This window comes from Orcinus orca, chromosome 7 (assembly GCF_937001465.1).
Source record: "Orcinus orca chromosome 7, mOrcOrc1.1, whole genome shotgun sequence".
NCBI lineage: Eukaryota > Metazoa > Chordata > Mammalia > Artiodactyla > Delphinidae > Orcinus > Orcinus orca.
The window spans coordinates 33521099-33543752 of NC_064565.1; the positions used below are offsets into that span (position 1 = coordinate 33521099).

Below are 22654 nucleotides of genomic sequence, written 5' to 3' on the forward strand. Positions count from 1 at the left end.
CAGATCAATCATGAGGATCTGTCTAAATAGAAAGGTGTTGCAACCAGGGATAAACTTTGACATACACAATTTTAAATTACAGGTGAAAGAAATGTTTAAAGATATGAAGGAACAAGGGAAAAATGGGAAGGAAGGGAGGGAAGGAGGTAAAAGGAAGGAGTTGAAAACCCTAACTGGTATATATTTTATCAAAATACCAAAATACCAATCAAAGCAATATATGTTATCTAAAATATGTTTACTTTGGCGAAAAGTAAAATTTTCTAACTTTACTAGTTGGTTTCTACTTTTTTTAAACAAAAAATCAGCTTTATAGAGGTATAATTTACATACAATAAAATCTACCAGTTTAGTATATAATTCAATGAAATCATACATGTACATATTTGGGCATCCACCACCTTTACCAGGATGTAGAACACTTCCAGAAGGTTCTCCCGTGCTTCTTTGCAATCAATCATCCCTTGCCCATCTACAGATGACAACCAATCTGCTGCCTGTTGCAACAGTTTCGATTTTCAGGTTTTAGAAACCCACACCAGTGGAGCCACATGCCATATGAACATTTTTGGGTCTGCCTTCTTTTGCTCAGCATGGTAGTAATGAGTTTCAGGAGACAGTGCGTATCTATATTCTGTTCCTTTTACTGTAATCAGACACTAGATTGTTTATCATTCATGAGTTGATGAGCAGTGAGCTGTTCCAGTTCCTGCTGCTAAGAACTTTCTTTGAGTCTTTTTTGGGTATGGGTTACCCTTTCCCTTAGGTAAATAACGGGGAATGGAATGACTGCTTTGTATATTAACACTGTATTAAATTTATAACAAATCACCTAGTTATTCCAAAGTAGTTGTACAATTTTACATGGCCCCCATCAAAGTGTGAGAATGCCAGATCTGTATCCTTGCCAGTATTAGGTAATGCCCATCTTTATTTTTTATTAAGGTATATTTGATTTACAATATTATATTAGTTTCAGGTATACAACAAAGTGATTCAATTTTTTAAAGGTTATACTCTATTTATAGTTATTATAAAATATTGGCTATATTCCCTGTGCTGTACAATACATACAATAAATGTAGCTTGTTCCTTTTATACTTAGTAGTTTGTACCTCTTAGTACACTACCCTTATCTTACCCCTCTCTGCTTTCCTCTCCCTTTTGGTAACCACTAGCTTGTTCTCTATACCTGTGACTCTGTATTTGCTTTGTTATATTCATTCATTTGTTTTATTTTTTAGATTCCCCATATAACTTATAACATCCATTCTCTTTCTGTCTTCCATTCCAGGTACAAGACAATTCGTGGCTAGTGCTTTGGGTTGGAAGTTCTAGGATTTAGACTGCAGAGAAATACATGGTGTTAGCAAGTTCTTTTTACTGTAGATATAAAGATATGCTCTGCAATCAGCTTTATCAGTATTAAAGCTGACATGCTGAATTCTATTTGCCTCCTAGAAATTGCTACTTAAATAGTTCTAAATTCAGAACAGAAAAAAAAGAGTGTATTAGTGTTCTGAAACCATAGCAACTTGCTCTTTCTCTACGACCTTGAGAAATACACAGACTGGCACTTGGTGACCAAAATAACAAATAGACATCAAAGTTTAGGCGACAGCTCTACCACCACCAGTCCCTCCCATCAGGAAACCTACACAAGCCTCTTAGATAGCCTCATCCACCAGAGGGCAGACAGCAGAAGCAAGAAGAACTACAATCCTGCAGCCTGTGGAACAAAAACCACATTCACAGGAAAACAGACAAGATAAAAAGGCAGAGGGCTATGTACCACATGAAGGAACAAGATAAAACCACAGAAAAACAATTAAATGAGGGGAGATAGGCAACCTTCCAGAAAAAGAATTCAGAATAATGATAGTGAAGATGATCAAGGACCTCGGAAAAAGAATAGAGGCAAAGATCAAGAAGATGCAAGAAATGTTTAACAAAGGCCTAGAAGAATTAAAGAACAAACAAAAGAGATGAAAAATACGATAACTGAAATGAAAACTACACTAGAAGGAATCAATAGCAGAATAACTGAGGCAGAAGAACGGATAAGTGACCTGGAAGACAGAATGGGGGAGTTCACTGCTGCAGAACAGAATAAAGAAAAAAGAATGAAAAGAAATGAAGACAGCCTAAGAGATCTCTGGAAAAACATTAAACACACCAACATTCGCATTATAGGGGTCCCAGAAGGAGAAGAGAGAGAGAAAGGACCCGAGAAAATATTTGAAGAGATTATAGTCAAAAACTTCCCTAACATGGGAAAGGAAATAGCCACCCAAGCCCAGGAAGTGCAGTGAGTCCCATATAGGATAAACCCAAGGAGAAACACGCCAAGACACATAGTAATCAAACTGGCAAAAATTAAAGACAAAGAAAAATTACTGAAAGCAGCAAGGGAAAAATGACAAATAACATACAAGGGAACTCCCATAAGGTTAACAGCTGATTTCTCAGCAGAAACTCTACAAGCCAGAAGGGAGTGGCATGATATACTTAAAGTGATGAAAGGGAAGAACCTACAACCAAGATACTCTACCCAGCAAGGATCTCATTCAGATTCCATGGAGAAATCAAAAGCTTTACAGACAAGCAAAAGCTAAGAGAATTCAGCACCACCAAACCAACTCTACAACAAATGCTAAAGGAACTTCTCTAAGTGGGAAACAGAAGAGAAGAAAAGGACCTACAAAAAGAAACCCAAAACAATTAAGAAAATGGTCATAAGAACATACATATCGATAATTACCTTAAATGTGAATGGATTAAATGCTCCAACCAAAAGACACAGGCTTGCTGAATGGAACAAGACCCATATATATGCTGTCTACAAGAGACCCACTTCAGACCTAGGGACACATACAGACTGAAAGTGAGGGGATGGAAAAAGACATTCCATGCAAATGGAAATCAAAAGAAAGCTGGAGTAGCAATACTCATATCAGATAAAATAGACTTTAAAATAAAGAATGTTACAAGAGACAAGGAAGGACACTACATAATGATCAAGGGATCAATCCAAGAAGAAGATATAACAATTATAAATATATATGCACCCAAAATAGGAGCACCTCAATACATAAGGCAACTGCTAACAGCTATGAAAGAGGAAACTGACAGTAACACAATAATAGTGGGGGACTTCAACACCTCACTTACACCAGTAGACAGATCATCCAAAATGAAAATAAATAAGGAAACAGAAGCTTTAAATGACACAATAGACCAGATAGATTTAATTGATATTTTTAGGACATTCCATCCAAAAACAGCCGATTACACTTTCTTCTCAAGTGTGCACGGAACATTCTCCAGGATAGATCACATCTTGGGTCACAAATCAAGCCACAGAAAATTTAAGAAAATTGAAATCATATCAAGCATCTTTTCTGACCACAACGCTACGAGATTAGAAATGAATTAGAGGGGAAAAAAACGTAAAAAGCACAAACACATGGAGGCTAAACAATACGTTAGTAAATACCCAAGAGATCACTGAAGAAATCAAAGAGGAAATCAAAAAGTACCTAGAGACAAATGACAATGCACACACGATGATCCAAAACCTATGGGATGCAGCAAAAGCAGTTCTAAGAGGGAAGTTTATAGCTAAACAAGCCTACCTCAAGAAACAAAAAGAAACTCAAGTAAACAATCTAACCTTACTCCTAAAGGAACTAGAGAAAGAAGAACAAACAAAACCGAAAGTTAGCAGAAGGAAAGAAATCATAAAGATCATAGCAGAAATAAATGAAACAGAAACAAGAAAAACAATAGCAAAGATCAATAAAACTAAACGCTGGTTCTTTGAGAAGATAAACAAAATTGATAAAGCATTAGCCAGACCCATCAAGAAAAAGAGGGAGAGGACTCAAATCAATAAAATTAGAAATGAAAAAGGAGAAGTTACAACAGACACTGCAGAAATACAAAGCATCCTAAGAGACTACTACAAGCAACTCTATGCCAATAAAATGGACAACCTGGAAGAAATGGACAAATTCTTAGAAAGGTATAACCTTCCAAGACTGAACCAGGAAGAAACAGAAAATATGAACAGACAAATCACAAGTAATGAAATTGAAACTGTGACTAAAAATCTTCCAACAAAAAGTCCAGGACCAGATGGCTTCACAGGTGAATTTTATCAAACATTTAAGGAATAGCTAACACCCATCCTTCTCAAACTCTTCCAAAAAATTGCAGAGGAAGGAATACTTCCAAACTCATTCTAGAGGCCACCATCACCCTGATACCAAATAAGTGATGCTGGGAAAACTGGACAGCTACATGTAAAAGAATGAAATTAGAACACTCCCTAACACCATATACAAAAATAAACTCAAAATGGATTAGAGACCAAAATGTAAGACTGGACACTATAAAACTCTTAGAGGAAAACATAGGAAGAACACTCTTTGACATAAATCACAGCAAGATCTGTTTTGATCCACCTCCTAGAGTAATGGAAATAAAAACAAAAATAAACAAATGGGACCTAATGAAACTTCAAAACTTTTGCATAGCAAAGGAAATCATAAACGAGGCAAAAAGACAACCCTCAGAATGGGAGAAAATATTTGCAAACGAATCAACGGACAATGGATTAATCTACAAAATATATAAACAGCTCATGCAGCACAATATTAAAAAAACAAACACCCCAATCCAAAAATGGGCAGAAGACCTAAATAGACATTTCTCCAAAGAAGACATACAGATGGCCAAGAAGCTCAGGAAAAGCTGCTCAACATCACTAATTATTAGAGAAATGCAAATCAAAACTACAATGAGGTATCACCTTACACCAGTTAGAATGGGCATCATCTGAAAATCTACAAACAACAAATGCTGGAGAGGGTGTGGAGAAAAGGGAACCCCCTTGCACTGTTGGTGGGAATGTAAATTGACACAGCCACTATGGAGAACAGTATGGAGCTTCCTTAAAAAACTATAAATAGAATTACCATATGATCTAGTAATCCCACTACTGGGCATATACCCAGAGAAAACCATAATTCAAAAAGACACATGCACCCCAATGTTCACTGCAGCACTATTTACAATAGCCAGGGCATGGAAGCAACGTAAATGCTCATCGACAGATGAATGGATAAAGAAGATGTGGTACATATAGACAATGGAATATCACTCAGCCATGAAAAGGAACGAAATTGGGTCATTTGCAGAGACGTGGATGGATCTAGAGACTGTCATACAGAGTGAAGTAAGTCAGAAAGAGAAAAACAAATATTGTATATTAACGTACGTATGTGGAAACTAGAAAAGTGGTACAGATGAACCGGTTTGCAGGGCAGAAGTTGAGACACCGATGTAGAGAAGAAATGTCTGGACACCAAGGGGGGAAAGTGGCGGGGGGTGGTGGGGATAGTGGTGTGATGAATTGGGCGGTTGGGATTGACATGTATACACTGATGTATATATAATTGATGACTAATAAGAACCTGCTGTATAAAAAAATAAATAAAATAAAATTCAAAAATTAAAAAAAAAATAACAAAACAAAACAAAAAACTAATACTAAACTTTCTTTGGGTTATTTGTATGGAAATATGTTAATATAAATGTTTCAGACATTACATGAAATTCCTAAAAATCTTATATATTCTGGTATAATGTTATAAGTCATAATTCTAGTTATTATTTTAAAAGGTATATCTCAGAAGTAACTAAATTTCCTTGTCAACTGTATTATTATGAACTTTCATCAAATCTTTCACCGTGGTCATTTTTAAGTCTTTTGTCATTTACAGACAGTTCTGGGCGTACTCTGATGCTTTTGCAAAAATGTTCCTGTACAAGGGTTTCATCTTCAAGGAATTCATGGAGAAGACTGACAAGTACTGGTTTCTGATAACTCAGTATACTGCTGAACTGAATGAATAAGCATTTTCAGAACTCTAATGATAAACTGATGAATTCATAAAAGTGCTAACAAAAGATCAAGATGAAAAAAAATTAATTACATGGGACTGAGTGAACTGATGAGGATGATTATAATTTTTGTGACTTTGAATAAAAAAAAAACAAAAAACAAATTGTCTATGTTTTTCGAGAGAATTACTATCAGACCACATGAAAGAAAAGCATACATTTTTGTATGCATTTCTTTGAAGTGACAGTATCTTTCCAAATTTCTATGAGTGAATTTCTTGCCTGACTCCACTAAACAAAGATGAAATTTAAAGGGTATTTAAATGTGTTGTATTTAAAACACTATTAAATACAGTTTGGCAAAAGTGATGGCTTAGTAAATGTCCTTCTCAATCCCTTCTGTTTAGAGAATTACTTATGAAACTAGTCATTAGGAAAAAAAAAAAGTTTACGGCAGGCATGTGGGTTGCTTTATTTAGGTTTTCACCTAAATTAGTTCAGTTAACACGGGATTGTCCACAGTGGGTTAATGCAGTTTATGGGCACTCAGAGTGGAGTTCACATACCCCATTATGAAGACCTGATATGGAGAATACAGTACTTGGTCTTCTTTGAGGAAGGAAATAGCTTAATGAAGTTATTGTACACTAAAACATGAATAAAGCAATTACATAGACCTGTTTTGGAAACCTCAGTTTCTATCAAACAGATTTGCTTAGGTATTCAAATGGTAACTGGATTGGTTTTAAACATATATATTGGAACAACTCTTAGGCCAGGAGTGATGTGAGAATAGTAAAAATATCAGAGGAAAGAAGATTAAGAAGAGATTTTTTTAAAAGAAAGGTCATAATCTTAAAGGACAAGGCTGAAATAAATAAGAAATACTAAAGATGTTCCTGGGTCTAAGTGCTGGTAAAGATGCGATAAAACAGGGGGTAGCTGTTTTAGTTATTACTATGAATGAAAAAAATGAATGGGGAGCAAAGTTATGAAACAGAAAGAAAAGGCAAGATCTCAACGAGGAGACTGAAATGACCAAGTACCAGACACAGAGCCAGTTTAACAACCAGTGTAGATTGGTCACCTACCAATTAGAACAGGACATTACTAATTAGAATGGATAATGGTCATCAAACAGTATATGTGAATATTCAGGTTTCTACTATCTGTGTAGCACTAGGAATTACTATTAGAGACTTAGACTAGTGGTTCTTAAATTATATTCTCTTCAGCACCTTTTTGGGAACTAGTTGAAAATGGAAGTTCTCAGGCCCCACTTCTGATGAACTGAATTAAGAAACACTGAGGGTAGGACCCAGCAATCTGTATCTTAGCACGTCCCTCTGGTGAATCCAATGCATGCTAAAGTTTGAAAATAATGCGTTTAGCCCAATCATCAACCCTAATCTGAAACACACAGTCAACACATAAATACCTGAATTAGATATTTATTATAGCCAAGTATTATAAAGCTAGAACTAATGTTCCAATAAAAAGGAAGAAACAGAGGAAGCAGATAACGGATAGGAAACCAACAGTGTTCCTGCCATATCTACTCTATCCTTTTAATCTTAAAAAAATTCTCTCTCTCTCTCTCTCCTCTTAACATACTATGATCTACATTGTATCATTCATTTAAAAATCCAGAAGAGTTGTAGACATTGGTCAGGTAAATTAAAGTATAAAATTGATGCTTCGTTATAGTTAATTATATTTTATTTGCTTTAAAAAAAAACTTGTAGTGAAAACACTCATTATCATGGTTCTTTTTCTTGTGATTATTATGATAAGCTAGAACATGCTAGAGATAATTTCAAACAGAAGTGAGTTAATAAATTATCTAATTATATAAATTATCTAATTATACAAATAATTACTGAGCATCTATTACATTCCTGGCTCCATGGTGTATACTGATTATCTTGTATTTCTACTTAAACCAATTTAAAAGATGTTTTCACTGTATATTAGTAGGAGGGCAGTCTTATGGTGAGGGAGTCTCTTAGGTCCAAAATTATTTGATTCTTAGGTCTCAAGGCTTCTTCTTTGAAGAGAGTCATTGCCTCGTCACTGATTTGTTATGGAATAAAACAACATTGATAGTCTAGGTATAGAATGATTCAATGTTGAACAGATAGCAAATAATATTTTACTAATCTATAATCCCTTCTGTGGTTTCTGTCCCCTTTTATGAACTCTGTGGAGGGAATCACTTATGACAAAATGCTTTATGGGTAAAAAAACATTTTCAGAAGTTCAGATTTGCACTTCACTGACACTTTCCCTACAGCGATAGGAGGATCACAGTTATTTTCTTTAAAAGAGATGTAAGTTAAAGAAAAAAGGCAAACTTTAAAGCTTTCAGGACATCAAATAGAATAATCAGATATTTTATAAAATATATATCTTAATATGTCAGCCAATATGTGTTTTCAACAGAAGAAAAAAGTTGTAAAAACCCTCAAACAACAATGATTTTTGTGCACATAAACATAAATGTTAGCTTTGGGCTTATTTTAATTCTACTGAAATATTTAAACTAGTTTTTTCATATTGCTTCTTATTTTCTAACCCTTCTGACAAATAGACTTTACACAAAAAGTGAGACATTTGCAAGCTGATGAATCATTATCAATTCATGAGGTATGAATATGCAGTGAAATTTTTCAAGTAAAAGATATTAATAACTTGCGATTTTGCAATGATTTATTATATTTCTTGCACCCAGCAGGTAACAGTGCTTTGAACATTTTAGATTCATTATATATTACAGAAACTTACCAGAATAAAACCAAAAATTCTGTATATTGGGTTAAAATATCATATTTACTTATACATTTCCCCCTCATGTAGTCTTATTCCCACAATCAATTTTTTTTAATAAATTTATTTATTTATTTTTGGCTGTGTTGGGTCTTCATTCCTGTGCGCAGGCTTTCTCTAGTTGCGGTGAGCGGGGTCTACTCTTTCATTGCAGTGCGCAGGCTTCTCATTGCAGTGGCTTCTCATGTTGTGGAGCATGGGCTCTAGGCGTGCGGGCTTCAGTAGTTGTGGCACGCGGGCTCAGCAGTTGTGGCTCACGGGCTCTAGAGCACAGGCTCAGTAGTGGTGGCGCACGGGCTTAGTTACTCTGCGGCATGTGGGATCTTCCCAGACCAGGGCTCGAACCCGTGTTCCCTGCATTGGCAGGCGGATTCTTAACCACTGCACCACCAGGGAAGCCCTCCACATTCAATTTTAAGAATTATGTTTTGATTCAATTTTATGTTTTTCTCTTAAATTTATCTAATATAAAAATGTAAGAGTCTTTCTGAATTTTTAGCTAGCACATGTGAATAATACACAATTATTCTGTTTGAAAAAATATAAGATATTAGACCTGTAGAGTTGTTAACAGTGGACTCTACACTATCCAACCAAATTTTAGAGACTACACTTGAGTGAAAACTTCGCTCCTAACTGTAGAGGCTAAATACATCAAGGCTGCTCACCAGATACAGCAACTCCGCTAAATCTGAGAGGATGCATTCTTATCTTATATAGTGCCGAAAAACGGGGGAAAAAAATCTGAGATTAAAGTTGTAAACTGATATTGATTGGAAGACACATCCTGATTTTGGAGACATTTCAATACGTAAATAAGTGGGTCTTAGACTGAAAAAATAAACTACATCATAGATGTTTTCCTTCCTCTTGGCATTATTTCCAGAAGTGAGAGAGGCTTATACAAATTAAGAGTCCACAGCTACTAGAATGTGCATTATATCTTTTGACAACTTTTTATTAGAACAAATATCAAACTCTACAATTCAGATTTCTGAGTTTAATTCATTACTTTACTTTGGTTAAAACCAATACTAACTACTAAAAAGAGTGATCTTAATGTTCAGATCTGAAAATACCACAATAGTTTATCCACAATTGGAATCTGGGACTAAGACACAGGTCTAAATAAGGAAGAACTTGATTAATGCTTATCAATCGCTCTCCATTGCTTACAGAAGAAAGTGCAAACTTGCAGCGTGACCCACAGGCAGGCTGGAGCCAAGCCTCTACCTCCCCTATAGCATCTCACTTAGGTCTTCCCTTTTAACCCTATATCACCTCCGTACACAATGCAGTAAAGTTCAATGTCCTCAAGCTGATTCCTACTTCTGTGGTTTCACAGATGCTCTTCCCATTGTAGACTCCAGGGAATATTCCTCCTCATCCTTCAAGCTCTTCTCAAAGTGGTTTTTCTTCTCTGAAGACTTTTCTAACCTACTTATTAAAAAGCTTGCATTTAGTCACCATTGTTTCTAGCACCTATTTTACAGGATTATAGTGTGTTAGTGTGCGTGTGTGTATGTGTGTATGTGTACATTTCTTAAGGAGAAGGATCATATCCTTTATCTCTGTTTCCGAAACAATCACAGTGCTATGCACATAACTGTCATTCAATAAAACTTTGTTGAATCAGTAATTATTTAATTAAATGGAATCTACGGAAACATTTATACTTTGGTCAAACATATTAAAGTTCCTTATTAGAATTTTTTTTTTCATTGTCTTTATTGTGAAAATGATGAAACAAGAGCTTTCTTTTATTTCTATACAGGAAGGGACACTGGTGATCGTTTTCTATAGGAAGAGTGAGATCCTTGCTTAGGACTTCATTTTTGAAAGGAAAGTTACCATATTTTGTTCCTGAATTTTCTATTTTTATTTAGATAGTATATAGGGGATGGTAAAGAAATAATTTGATTTTAGCAGGATTTTTAAGAGAAGTAAGGGACAGAAAGCTCTAAGAAATGTCTTAACAAATATTCTTTCTTTAAGACCTCAATTAGAATAGTTTCCCAAGATTTCTGAGTGAATATGAATTAGAATTAGAATTTTATTTTCTCCCCCTTTTTTAATAGAAATGCAGATAACACAGGAAGTCAGGTAGGACCCTCCATTCAATACAAACTTCACCCATTCATACTTGCTGTAACTACTAACAGATTTGGCTTGATTGCTTTCCAATGGTGATTATATTTCTTTAACTAGCGCTCCTGACAAAATATACAACTTCAGCCACTGTATAAAAACCACCAACAATATATCCATACCAACTCTCTCCTTACACGCTTTTCTTCCCGTAGAAAAAAATAAGAAAATAAGACTTTGAAAATACTTCTACTTCCTCACATCCCTATAGAGAGAGGAAACTATGTGAAGTACTTTACTTCCTCTTCCACTCCATCCCCATTCAGCAGGTTTTGCTATAATTGTTTAGTACTTTTACTTCCTTTACAGCAGTTTGTATCTTCTCCTTTAAGAAACTATAACTAGGACTGATTAAATATAATTAGTTACCACCCTTACCCACCACTCACTAGTAAATTGTTTCTCCTCTTCCTTGCACTGAGATCACTGATCTATTTGTTTGCTAGGAATTTTTGCTTGAATATTAAATATGAGGCTAATATAGTCTATGAAGTCTTATATATTCTCCAATATTTCATTGCCAAGTGAAAGCTATCTTACCTGGGAAGAAGATCCTTGGATTTGTCTGTTTCTTTCAAGAATCAATACTATTATTCTCTTGTAATATCTGGTGTCACTGATGAAAAATTATAGGTTTTTTTGTATATAACTTCAGCCTTCTGTATGGCAGACAAGAGGATTTTTCTTTAACCTTGAGAGTTCAGGATTTTTGCCAGGATATACCCAGGTCTGTGTTCCACCAATCCTGCCTGGAATTCATTGAACAATTTTAATTTGCAGACTCAAATGTTTCTTCACACCAGGGAAATTTTCTTCTTCATTTGTTTAATTACTGTCTCTCCTCCATCTTTTTTCTCCTTCTGAAACCTCTATTATTCATAGGTTATGTCTTCTGTATCTATTCTTCTTGCTTCTTTTCTTCCACGTCATGATTTTTGTCTCTTTATATTTTTGCTCTCTTTTGAGACGTTCTTCTACTTGATTTCCCAGACTACTAATTCAAATCTCAACCAACAGTGATAATCTTTCCTTTTTATTCATTCTCTGAATTTTTGGTTGAAAGCATGCCCTTTTACTTCTAGTAAGTTATTATCTGTTCTGTGTTGACTTTTTAGTCATAGATAGGTAGATCAATAATACACAGATATAGATAGAAATATAAATATAGATATAAGTGTATGACACTGGAAGCATAATGTGCATTTATTATCTGGATCTTGCCATAGTGCCGTATATACTTTTAAAATATCCCTTTAATAGTTGCCTTGTAGTTTACTGTTTGGCTACATCAAATTTAACTACACACTTAGTAAACATTACTGAAATTTTGGGGTATTATAAGTGTTGTGGGGTTTTAAATATTGCTGTGGTATTCTTCCTAAGCATGCATATTTTAAAAGTCAATATACATATGTGTTAAGATCGATGGGTTGGGTGAGATTATGAGTGGTTTTTTAAATTTGCTTCATTGTCTACCTTATAAGAAATTTCTAAATTAAATGCATATTACTTTTACAATAGAAAAAAATGTATTTAAAAGTTAATTGAAAAACTTAAAGAAAACAAGTCTGTTTACAGTACAAATTTAACTATTTCAGTGTTTCCATATTTCTCAGCTCACTTTCTGACCATCCATTCCTTCCTCTTCTTTGATTATTTCAATTATAATTGTATTATTTGTATATAATTACATAATATCTTTAGAATAATGAAAATTTCTTCAAGGGAAGAAGTGTTTTATTCATTTACACTCATCTCACGGTTAAAACAAGCTGTTGAAAAATGCTGATAAACAAAATATGATAAATTAATAGATAAAAGGCATTTATTTAAGTTCCATTGCTAATATTGTGTTCAATTTCCGTGCAAACTTTTGTCACTGAACATAGATGAAATTCAATGCTTACACACTTCTTTTAGCTGAATGGACTAGGAAAATACATTCATATATTCATTCTTTTTTTTCCATTCCTCATTTATTCTTTCCTTCATCTAACGTTTATTTCGTGTTTTGTTCCAGGTCCTCAGCTTAGGGTTAAGTATTCTTCTCCGTTCTTTTAAAATGAGAAATGGCTTTCTTCCTCTCCCTTCTACACCTCACTTGCCTGGTTTAAAAGGCAATAATATTATTGATAGCTTCTGCATCCACATCCCATTCTTCTCATTTAATCCATCTTTCAGTTAGGAAATCTCCCACCTCTCTTGTTGAGATACCATTCTATCATCTATTGCATATGCTGATACAACTATTTTGTTTATCAAAGAAAGGATTCTTTAAACTGCTACATATGATACCTGGTCTTTATTAAGTTAGGGGAAAAAAAAACAAACACAATCTTATTGTTTATTCATTCCTGCCTTCACCAAACCTCTAAAAAAAGATTGATGCTTTGGGGTAATATTAACTGTTAATGAAGTTAGCATGAAGTTTTGAAAAAAAATCTTTAGCATTAGAGTTAGAGATTCTATTCAATTTGGATGGACTGCACAGGTGTACAAAATGGAAAACAGCCTAATTCCTGCCATCAGTTGTGAGCTGCAATACTATTCCTGTGTGCAGATGGGCTGTGAATAGCCTTAAGCATTATAACAGTAATGCCAACTAATGAGAAGCAAATGTTGCCATGAGATTATGAGTGAGCAAAACCATACAGATAACTATATTTTAATAATCAAAAGTGTTTTGCCATTTGCAAGAATATTGCTTTGCATTCTACTTTATATACAGACTTCTCCTGATTAAGAAACAATGAATCAGGCCTAGGGACAAAATTCTCCTCTAGGACTAGCAAGACATCAGTTAGAACTATTTGATTTTAGTACTCTCATGAATTCTTAAAATTGAAAGCAGAAAAGGTTTACATATGTAATATGAGACAACTAACTAGATAGGAATAAACTCTAATAAAGGCTGCTCTGTAAGAATACATTTTGGAATATCTGCCTTTCTAGGATCATTTAAAGGGAAACTATGTGTCATTTATCTTAGATGTATTTGAAAAGAACAAAAAAACCCCAAAAAAACCTCATACATAAAACAACAAAATAATTCTGTGAGAAAGACTACATTCTTACAATAGAATATCAACCATGCAGTTAACTTGAGGCAATTTCATGGAAATCTGCTAATTCTATGCAGTGTGATTATGTCTCACTAAGGAATAAGTGAAATTCTTAGCAAAACTATAGAATCATTTCTTTCTAATGACTCAGCTTAGATTATCTCCTTGATTAGCTCAACGTCTCATATTCTCCTAGAACCAGTGGGTTGTCTGTTGGAATGGTAGGTTGTACATTATATCAGTGCATTACACTAAGTGAAAATAATTTCCAGACTCTGGGTTTGCAGCCGTTCAGAATTCAGATTCTAAATAACTCCAGTTAGATATAATAACTCCAGTTAGATATAATAAAGTCCCTTGCTTTCTGTTCACTCTGCAGAATGTTAACCACCTTTAAAACTTTGGAATTGTCTCTTTGTGCATCATTTCAGTCCTCAGGTGTGCCTCTATGGGCAGGTACTGAATTACCTCTATGTTCCACTCATACCTGCAGAAGAGGAAAAGATCTGAAGCCCCTTGCTTTGTGATTCAGACTAAAAAGTTTTCCAAATTAAACAGAAGTTATTACAATATTAATATAAGCGTAACTCTATTAAATTATCTTCCTTTGACTTTGAAATTTACTTCCCCCCCCCGCCCCCCGCCCCCCACCCCCTATCTTACATCCCTGGCTGCATGTCTGGGTTAAAGTTCTTTGGTTTGCAAGTAACAGAAAACTACTTAAGTTAGCTTTAAAAAAAAAAAAAGTGTGATGAAACTAAAGCTGTAGCTCATGGACCTCAGGTGAAGGTCACCTTGGAGGGGAGAGAACTAAAAAGATATCAGAAATTAAGGCAATTCCTCTGCAGTCCCTCTGGTCCTTCTCATTCATTTTATCCCCCTCTTCCTCTCCTTCCTCCCTCACTGTTTAGGATCACAGAGTCTTTCAAACCTGATTAATTCTGAGTATCTTAAATTCCACTGTCTCTACCTGAAGTCTTTTCCTGCTCCTCTTTCATATGGGGAAAATGTTTACCCAGCACGTTTGTAATTTGCAAGTTTCTGTTTAGAAAAGACCCCAAATTGACTAGTATCTTTGAATTCTTAATCCAAAATTTCTGTTCCATCCAGCTATCTAAACCAATTGCAGACAGCTACGTCCAGGAAAATGAAGTCACCCAGGACAGTCACAGCTGCCAGGACCCCCACTGGGAGTATGGCAGACAGTCTAAAAGATCTCTATTACACTATCTAAAAACAAATATACAAAATTTTTTTTTCCCACAATGTATCCAAAATAAACACTCCTAGGTCATGAAGAAAAAAAGAAGAAAAAGAAATAGCTTTTAGAACTACTATAGTCAAAAAGTATATCAATGCAAGTCATTTTTCACACATTGAATTTATACAAAGAAGATAGGTTTGCAGTTTCTTCAGAAAAATTCATAATTAAGCAGTCTAATGAAATAGAGGGCTAACATGTAAAGATTAAGGATCTCATTGCTCCCATAAAGAAATAGATGCAGAAATAGTGCAGGAAAAACAGACAATAGCTTCTTCCTTTTAAAAGTTCTTACAATCTATGTAGAGTGTGACACATTTGATATATGCAGAGAATCATATCAGCCAGTTTAAAGTCAAGTGTCAAGTAGCATGATATGAATTATTAGGGCTACTAGAAATCAGAGAAATCAGTTATTGATGGAGGTGGTAAGAGTGAAAAAAGTTTCATGGTGAAGACTAGACTTTATCTTGGCCTTTTGTTTAAGTGTAGGATTGGCAATACAAGAAGGGAGGAGGGGTGGGGATAAGGGTGGGAATGAGAATTGTTTGGAAAATGACTAAAAGATAGTGTCATTGTCAGAGATAGTGTTGATAGAGCAAGGCTGTTGTCAGATATACTGATTACACAAGCAGATGTTTAACTTGTTTCCTCCCTAAAACGATCAGAAAAAAATACATTTTTCTTATCAGATTATGTGACAACTAGTTTTTGACATCAAAGTGTCAAAACGTCATACATAAAATGTTACCAATATTATTTCAGTAATTACCGACAGAAGTCTGAGAATGGCTATATACTTTCACAATTTTCAGAATGGGAAAGTGATATATTAATTAAAATAAATTTTGTTTGTTATTATAATTCCCAGAAAAACTGTAGATGAATTTACTTATCAAACACAGTAGGTAAGCACTTAGAAAAGAATGTAGTTCTCATGGAGCAAACCAAGTTAACCTCATGTTTAATAAGATTACTGGATAGAAAGACAAGAAAAGTACCATGATATAATACAACTTGATCACAGCATAACGTCCTTCAGATGAGTCTATCAGTCTTAGTTGTAAACAGAATCAAATTCTGGCTGATTAAGAAATAAAAGCAAAGACATACTATAAAGGTTATCCTAAAAATAGCTGATTAAAACGAAACCAATTTTTCCAAGAGGCTAAAGCATAAATCACAATTTGGGAGGAATGGAGAATCAGACTTGAAGATCTGGTGCCAGGCATCTAGCCCAAAGCTACAGCACAGATCTAGTCTTCCGAGGAAATCACTCTTGCCAGCAGTACCTATCTGAGACCACTGATCATGTGATAAAGTCCTCAGTATTTTAGTTTAGGAACGCAATATTGTCTAGTGGACATGAAGGAGTTCAGGCTTTCAATCAACCTCCTTTGTAGTTAAATAACCTTGGGAAGCACTGGTTTCCCTGTCTGTGTCACACGAATAAAAATAACTCAATTAACATGGTTGTTATATGTCAAACTGCTCTATGTAGTACCTGACACATAATAACTGACAAGGAGTAGCAGTAGAGTTGTTAATTTACCCAATTTTGACCAGCAGAGGGGCTGGAGGACAATGACTTTAGCACTAATATGTATCCATAGTCCATAGAAAAGAGAATAGTGCTGTTATCCATTGCATTTGTTAGGTGATACAGAACACTGTGTTCAGTTCTGGGTGTTATTTTTTAGAAAAAAATTTTAAATCTGGAAATTTATTATTTGATATTTGGAGGAATATCATGTAGAAACAGAATACAACAATCTGTATAGTTCCATAGATGAAAGTGGGAACCAATGAGTTGGAATTACAGGGAGATGAAGTTCAGTTGAACATAAGAAAAAACTCCCTAATGATTATGGAAATAAGGCATTCTTTCATATTCAAAGAGGAATATAACGACTTTCTTTGAGAAAGTCGAGAACCACAGACATCTTTTGAGAATTGAGAACCACAGACATCTTCAAGCAAGAGTTAAATGAGCATTTTTGGATATATTATGGAAGTTCCTATATTTTATGGGATTTTAAAAGGCCCTAAGATCATTTCCCATGATGAGTGAATTGGTTTAAGATTATTCACCCACACCTGTGAAATATATTATACAAGTTAACTTTGAAAAAAATGAGATCAGTGCAGCAAATTACCAATACTCCATACAATATACTTACATTTTAAAAAGCACTTTGTAACACATCAAATACCCCTTCTCTTACTTAGAAATTTCTACTAATGCTTCAGGAAAAATAATGACAAAATAAAGTTACCCCAAAAATATTTTTGCTTAGGTGGCCAGTTTTGGAGTTTTTCTGTTAAGAGGAGTGAAAGACAAATGTTTACACAAAGACAATGATCAGTGATTCTTTCAAATGCTTCATAAAAACATGAAATGGTATCAGAAATTTAATGAAAATAATTGAGGCTTTCAAAAGTTTGGAACAATTTATAAAAGTTGATATTCACAGTAAATTTTAGTATTTTCAAATAGCAGCATAGCTTAAGAAAAATAAATAAAGGAATTTTATTTCTTTAAAAATTTTTTTTTCCTTATTTCTTTGATTTTAGTGATCTTTTAGAATATGACTTTTTTTTCTGTCATATGAAAAATAATTCTGGTTTCAGAAAAGTGCTATAAAGACTGGTTTCTAATCAAATGCCAAGGCAAACTATGAGTAGTATAAAATTAGCATCCCACTGATTTTCAAACAAGGTCCCTTTCATGTGGAGAAAGCATACATGATGTTGTTTTAGTGTACAAGAAATAAACATGAAAGTATTATTCTACCAATCTAGTAATCCAGAGGATGTTACTGCTCTACCAAACAGAATCAAAGACTACAGAAGTCCAAGGAACAAGGAAGTTATGCAGTATAGGGGGAAAAAGCTTAATAAAGTATGGAGTTTGTCTTGAATTCTCTACTCAAAAACCCTGTGGGTTTGAATAATTTGCTTTTTTCTCCATTTTTTTTCCTCTGAAAACTGTAGATATATCTTCTGATTACATTATACCACTGTAAAGATGTTGGCATACTGTGAATCACTATGCAAGAATAAGAGTATTATTATTTTTTATTATAATTACAGAAATGAAGTCTCAGAGCTACATACTGGTTTAGTGGAGCAATTTTCTGAAACTGCTTTCCATGTAAGGAACTCAAATGCTCAGAATTTTAGACAAACGAAAAATTTAAAGTGAAAAAAAATTTACCAAACTTGCCAAGGTTAAATTCAAAACCTAGCATGAACACTTTTCTGATGTTATTTTAGTGCATCAAGTATATATTGAGAAAATGAAAAAATAAGCATAAGCATTAAAATAAGCATCTGGCCTTCATCGGAAATGTCACACTACTGTCATTTATCTCACCTCTTCTGATCAATAACTATCTATGGGAAATCATAAAAATAAACAGAAGAACAATTTCAATCTTACAACAGTCTTTATACGCATTGTTTCTAGCACATCAACAACGTTAAAGTACGGTACTATTGTGTTCATTTTGGGAAGGAGGAAACAGGGTCACAGTAGCTGCGATTTGCCTTAAAAGAATACAGTCAGTAAGGAAAAGAAATGAGTTTTATTTCAGGCCTCTGTTACTTTAAAATCTAGGTTTGCATTACTCCAAGTTTTTTTCAAGATTCTATGGTATGTCCGTATCTAGCATATGGATTCTCATCTCATGATTATATAAAAACTGGTATGGAAAAGATAATTTACTTCTCTGGTCCGTTATGCTCCATGTTGTTCTATTCCTGAAGGCATCCTTGATCATATTCATCCCTGGACAGAGCTGCCTGTTTTTCACTTAGTCTTCTAATTGCCCATCAGAAAGTATAATAGAATGACTAATTCTTATTCTAAGACAACATCTACAGTTCCAAATGTTGAGACACAAAATGCTTTAGTTCCAAAGATATGTACTCAACATTAAAAATGTCTGTGGATGTGCCTGTCAAGACATAAGGAAAATAAATCTGAAAAGTAAAGGAAAATAATCATAGAACACAGTCACGAGAAGACAGACAGATATAAAGAGGATATAGACAGGCTGCCTAAGAGAAAGGCAGTCTTGGTATGTAGACCAAAAAAACAGGTGGAGGAGAAAAAATAGGGGTATATAGCAGGAGAGTACTATTAAAGATTTGCTCTTGTGCTAAAAATGACAGCATAGATTGCCACTCTGCACTGGAGTACAATGATGATTATATGTAAGGATAACTGCTTTGGTGTATATTGTATTATATTCTCCAATCAGAAGAGGAAGTTCTTTCTGAACTTAAAATTGATTATTATTTCTAACATATAACAATTGAAATAGTTTTTGTACATGAGCTATACATCTATCTATTGATCAATCAGTCTATACCTATAACTGATAAGTTTAATTTGATCACAGAATCAAAACAATGTTTTAAATTATTAGCTCAAAAGTAAAATATATATATATATATATATTAGTTACAAAGGTCAGATGCATGAGCAGGGTAACATTTTGTTTTGTTTTGTTTAAAAAATATGTATCTCTTTTCTATAATAAACAAATATCACTCAGCTCAAGTTAAGTCAGTTTTCTTTCAATCATCACATAAGTTACAAAGACAACCAGATGCATTTTTCTTTTCTATATTTGGTGTCATCAAGATGCTCCAATTGACTGAATATATTATGTTAGCACCAAATCTTGTTGGCAAGAGCTTTATCTGACAACCTCTACATTCCTCACCCAACCATCTGTTTTTCTTGGTCCTTAGTCATAAGGAAAAAAAACTCTAATTTTTTGCAACACCAATATCAAGCTAAACTAATAACTGATTCCCACTGACTTCAGAGAATACTCAGCACTTGGATTCTTACCCATGGTGTGTGAAGAAAGATGTGAAAATGATTCAGAGAACTTTAAAAATGAAGTAGCATCATCTCTGGGAGCAGATACAGATGCCTTCAGTTTTCTACACTCTGGATTACAGTAAACTGAGACCAAACAGTCTCAAGTACTGAAACACATTGCAAAATAAGGTATTTTTCAGAACAGATTAGATGTACAATGATGTCCTCTATTAAATATGTTTTCACATATCATCCAGTTGATTTGACAGTACACACACACTGCAAATCAAGTTTGCCCTTGTAAACCTATCAATTAAAATTATTACTGGCCTATATATCCATGATTTAATTACAATCAACACACTGGCCTTTATTCGCACCTAACAGCTTCTTTCTGCTAACTTTTTATAACATTTTCCTTCTCTAAAGATATCATCAATTTGCATATATTCAACATTTATGAGCACAAGCCATACAACAAAAAATAATAATTTCTCATATGGGATTTATAATTATTTTAGGTTCATTCAGTCACAAGCAAGTTAATGAAGACCTTCTATGTCCTCTAGCTGTGCTTAGGCTAAGATATAGTCTTGGTATGTAAGGAACTTCCACCTCCTTGAATAGGGAATACATAAGCCTGTATATTTTTCTCTTCAAACGAACTGTAAAGGCCTCAAACATTAGCAGTTGTTGTTTATTCTGTATCTCAATAGTTTGTTTAGAAACTCAGGCACAATCCCTATGCTGATAGTGAAAAGCATAAACGACCATGGGAATGGCTATATCTGGAAATACCTTCTTTCCACCATGTTGTGCTCTTGCTGTGAGTTCTCTCCATATTTGAAGTCATTTGAGGATAGACACCAATTCCATTTATTTCCCTCCAGGATTCAGCACAGTGCTTGGCACAAGTAAGCCTCTAAATGGCTGCTCCTTAATCATCTATACTCTATATTAAATCAGTTTGTGATTCTATCATATTTCTATGTGCATTACATTATTCTACATAGTAACAACATTCCTTTTGTTGTTTTTTCTCTTGAGTAGAGGCATTTGATCAAAAGATCTACAATTACAAACAAATATTTATCTTCCTGACAAAAGAACATTACTATTCCATTCAGACAGCAGCCCTTATAACTGAGAGTTACAATAAAGTTCTGCAAAAATATTCCACATCAGTTCCAGTCAAGGCATTTGTGGATTTATCGGAAACACTTTCAAAATGGCTCCACTAGTATATGGGATAGTGACAATTGTTAGACTAAGCATTTATGGTTTTCTGCAATCTCAACCACTTTAGAGAACTTAGTAATCATCCAAAGTTACTCCTTATGAATGACTGCAGCTTTCTTTCAGGCATTCAATGCAAGCCTCATTGATTCTCTTCATGATTTATTAAGCCAGGGCACTTTTTTGGTGACAGAATTCAGATTTCACTGTAATATCTTTTGTAATGGTTTTTCAAAAGCTTTATGGAAGAATATGAAGATGTATATTGCCTAAATTAAGTGTGTACTTATTCAAACAAATGTGACGTGTTTTAAAACAATTTCAAAACTGCTCATAGCTGATGCTTGCATCAGAAATAGAATTATTTGACTTTAGAGTATGATTAAAACATTTGTACGAATGTATTGCCTATATGGTATGTATTATTTTAACTAGGGCTTGGTTGGAAAGAGGATGGTCCTGTCAATAATGACCAAGACCTGGGAATCAGGTGGGTTAGAGTATTTGAGAAAGACCACAGAAGTTAGGCACTTGGACTTCAACAGGATACCATTTAAGGAGTTTGCTAGGCAACTGGCCTTAGAGGTGTCTGAAAGCCAGCAGTGAAGACTCTACCATGAAGAAGAGGAACAAGAAAGGAAATATATCTCTGGAAGGATGGAGAACAGGAGAACGAAGGATTTTGGTTCAGTAGAACTAGAATATTCCCTAAAGAACTAAGGAACAACCCAATTGTTTACTGATACAGCAGAGTAGCAATCATCAGAAATGTATAAAGTAAGCTCCTGGTCATAGCCAATGAAAAGCCCTGCTACTAGGCCTGGTGTATAACATCAATGTTAAGACCAAAATCCTGTCTGACTTGATCTTAAAGAAAATAAATAATAGCCCAGAGATTTCTTTTTAACCTACCCAAGGGTTTCAAATTCTGTGAAGAGCTCCATTTACATAGGAACTTAAATGACTCCAACATCAAGGGTCAGAGGGCTGCAGAAGCTGAAAGCCTGGCATAATCTGTAGTCACTGCCTTTACTGCTTCCATGAAGATTATGGAAACCTAAGGGCATTTAAAACAGAGGAGAAAGACTGTAGTGGCTGTCTAGAATTTTCTGTGTGAAAGTGTACAAAAGGAATACACCTTTACTTTGCTGATATGTTTTGCTTTTTTAGAAAAAAAACAGTGGAATCAGGAATTTTTTGACCTTTCCAACAAGATAGAATGTTGGCTGGAGGAAAGATTTATACCTGAGGTAGAACAATGATGGAAAAGGTGGAAAATTTTGGCATTTTCTCTGTTCTTAAGTTATCAAGGGATTTAACTCACTGCCTAGAGAAAGGAGAGAAAGAGGGACAGAGAAGGAGAGAGAGAGACCCTTG

The 22654-nt window shown here is 34.4% G+C and overlaps 1 long non-coding RNA gene across 1 annotated transcript in view; it reads left to right on the plus strand.

The window, feature by feature from the left end:
• The first annotated feature begins 4581 nt into the window (after positions 1 to 4581).
• Positions 4582 to 22654, plus strand: part of LOC125964940 (uncharacterized) — a 253154-nt gene continuing 235081 nt past the window's right edge. Inside the window, exon 1 of the long non-coding RNA XR_007478267.1 lies at positions 4582 to 4806. This is a non-coding gene — a long non-coding RNA (uncharacterized LOC125964940). The remainder of the gene's footprint in view (positions 4807 to 22654) is intronic.